At 35.6% G+C, this 3,579-nt stretch overlaps 1 pseudogene; it reads right to left on the minus strand.

Moving 5' to 3' along the window:
- Window positions 1-909: 909 nt before the first annotated feature.
- On the minus strand, window positions 910-2,178 carry LOC110204040 (DNA repair endonuclease XPF pseudogene; annotated as a pseudogene).
- Window positions 2,179-3,579: the final 1,401 nt, after the last annotated feature.

Here is a 3,579-nt window from a genome sequence, read left to right on the forward strand (position 1 = left end):
CAAATGGACTACTTATTATTCCCTTGGTGTGTCCTGTACTTCCACCTTCCAAGATTTTGCTCGTTCAGCCCAACATTTACCGAACTGTTGAAGCTGTAGGGTGGACTGCACCCACACCCCAGTAAACCCATCTAGGCAGATGGGCTAAACCAGACTGATGGTAACTGACAGGTCTCAAATCCATTGATGATAGCTTCTGAATTTTTTTGGCAGGTAGACTCTGAAATATTTTATAATGTCTACTGTAACTTTAAATGGAATTTCTCTTTCTATCTCTTGCTGTTGGGCTTTATAAGTAATATAGAGATATACTGATGATTTATGTGTGCTTATTTTATGTCCTGCAACTTGGCTAAATTTGTTTATTATTTCAAGGAATTTTTTAGTTGATCCTCTAGGATTCTGTAAGTATACCATCATATCACCTGCATAGGGTAATAGCTTTGCATCTTTATTTCCTATTTTAATTCCTTAAATTTCTTTTTCTTCTATTATTGCTAAAGCTAATATTCTAACATACTGAATAACATTGGTGACAATAGACATCTTTGTTTCACCATCGATCTTATTAGAAATGCTTCTAGTTTATCCCCATTACATATAATGTTTCCTCTATTTTGGCCTTCAGGTATCTAAAGGTCCCATGCAAGGTTTTAAAGAAAATTGAAAGAGGCTCTCAAGCCACCTGAACATAATTTTGGTGGAAAACAGCAGGGACCTGACAACCAAACTCTCTCCATGTTACCAAAGTATTATAACTGTATAGACTACAGATTCCTATCTCCATGTTCTAGCTGGCATGTTTAAAAGTAACAATATCATTCAAAATTAACATGTAAAATGATTATGGTACACCTGAGTATAACAGACAGTAGTGATCATAAAAATGTGCCACGTAAACAGGGCAATTTACCTTGACCACAGGTACAATTTCCTTACAAAAAGATTTCTCATTATTCTTTCCACGTGACAAAAGCCAGTATCAAAGGCAACAGCGTTATTGAGGAAGCTTTAATAAAACCATGTTTATTTTTTTGACGAAAGAGATGCAAGATAAAGGCTTCCTGAGAAGAATCCATGATTCTGTGAGCTTTATAGACCAAGATGCCAGTAACCAAATCTGAAGGAATTCTGTCAGTCAAGAAATCTAGCACAAGAATTCGACTTGTTACAAATAGGACACCACCTTGGGTATAAACCTCATATCTACTTCCACTTGCAATTTCATTTGTCACACGTCCAGGAAGGTGTTCAACTTCCTCTAACTTCAGTTGATTGATAAAATACTCCTCCTCTGCCGGCTGAGTGTTGAGCACCAGCACCGGGCACCCCGGGTGGCAGTGCAGCCGGAAGAAGTGGTAGAGGAGCCGGTCTGCACCGAGCCCGCGGGCACTCACCACCAGCCCTTCCTCTTGTAACAGCTCCAGCACCAGCTGTCTCTCGCATTCCAGAAGCGGCGCCATGGCCGCCCCCAGCAGCCGGCACAGGAACACTTTCTCTGCAACTATGGAGATAATCGTGTGGTTTCTCTTAGTTCTGTTGTTGATATGGTCAATTATGCTGATAGCTTTCTGATATCGAACCAGACCTGCATTCTTGGTATAAATCCTACCTGGTCATAGTGTATAATTCTTGTGATAAGTTACTGTAATCTATTTGCTCATATTTTATTTAAAATTTTTGTGTCTATATTCATTAGGGAAATTGGTCTATAATTCCCTTTCTCTGTTTTGATTCTTCCCGGTTTTAGGTATCAGCACCATATTTGTATCATAAAAAGAATTTGGTTGGACTCCTTCTTCACCTATTTTCCCAAATAGTTTATGTAGTATTGGAATTAATTGTTCTTGAAATGTTTGATAGAATTCACTTGTAAATCCATCTGGCCCTGGAGAATTTTTCCTAGGGAGTTCATTGATGATTCGTTCAATTTCTTTTTCTGAAATGAGGTTATTTAAGCATTTTATTTCCTCTTCTTTTAATCTGGACAATTATATTTTTGTAAATATTCATCCATTTCACTAAAATTGTCAAATTTGTTGGCATACAGTTGCGCAAAATAACTCCAATTTATTGTTTTGATTTCCTCTTCATTATTGTTGAATTCACCCTTTTCATTTTTAATGCTGGTAATTTAGTTTTCTTCTTTCCCTTTTTTTCAAACAAATTAACCAAAGGTTTATTTATTTTATTGTTTTTTTCCCCCATAAAACCAGCTTTTAGTTATATTTATTAGTTCAATAGTTTTCTTAGTTTCGATTTTCTTAATTTCTCCTTTGATTTTTAGAATTTCTAATTGGTATTTCATTGGACATTTTAAATTTGTTTTTTCTTGCCCAATTCATTGACCTCTTCTTTCTCTATTTTATTCATGTAACCATTAAGAGACATAAAATTTCCCCCAAGAACTGCTTTTCCCACATTCCATAAATTTGTTATGTGTCTCATTATTGTCATTATCTAGATGAGTTATTGATTGTTTCTATGATTTGTTTTTTACCCACTCATTCTTTGAATTAGACTATTAATTTTTAATTTTTGTCTATTTATTACATAATTTTTATTTTATTATAATCTGAAAAGGATGCATTTAATATGTCTGACTTCCTGCATTGGATTATGAGATTTTTATGTCCTGTTTACATTGTCAGTTTTTGTGTAGTTGCCATGTGCTGCCTAGAAAAAGGTATATTCCTTCCTATCTCCAGTTTTCTGCAGAGGTCAGTCACATCTAACTTTTCTAAAATTCTATTCATTTGCTTAACTTCTTTCTTATTTATTTTGTGGTTATATTTATCTAGGTATGAGAGGGAAAGTTGGGGTCTCCTACTTGTATAGTTTTGTTATCTATTTCCTCCTGTAACTATCTTACCGTCTCGTCTAAGAATTTGGATGCTATACAATTTGGTGCATATATTTTTAGTAATGATATTACTTCATTGTCTATGGTACCTTTTATCAGGATGTAGTTTCCTTCCTTATCTCCTTTATTTAGATTTATTTTTTCTTTTGCTTTCTGAGATCAGGATTGCTACCCCTGCTTTTTTTTTTTACTTCAGCTGAAGCATAATATATTCTGCTCAGCCTTTTACCTTTACTCTGCACATCCCTCTGCTTCAAGTGTGTTTCTTGTAATCAACATATTGTAGGATACTACAACATAGATGTAGGAGTACAATACAACATAATTGTAGGCTTAATCCACTCTGTTATCTTCTCCCATTTTCTGGGAGAGTTCATCCCATGCACATTCCCAGTTATGATTATTATCTCTGTCTTTCTATCCATCTTATTTCTCCCCTGCTTATGTTTTTCTCTCTCCTTTCTCCATTTCCCTCCTCATTAGAGTTTTTCTTTTGATGACCACCTCCCTCAGTTTGCCCTCTCTTCTCTAGCCACTTCCATTTTCTTCCCTTTTACCCTTAATACTTCCTCCCTCCCTTCTATTCACTGCTTCCTTTTGCTTTCTCCTTTCTCCTCCTACTTCCTATAGGGTAAGTTAGATTTTTATAGCTAACTGATTATGTTATTCCCATTTTGAGCCAAATCTGGTGCTCAAACACTGGTCATCTCCCTCCC

The sequence above is a fragment of the Phascolarctos cinereus genome, unplaced genomic scaffold (genome assembly GCF_003287225.1).
Source record: "Phascolarctos cinereus isolate Bilbo 61053 unplaced genomic scaffold, phaCin_HiC Scaffold_3;HRSCAF=262, whole genome shotgun sequence".
Lineage (NCBI taxonomy): Eukaryota > Metazoa > Chordata > Mammalia > Diprotodontia > Phascolarctidae > Phascolarctos > Phascolarctos cinereus.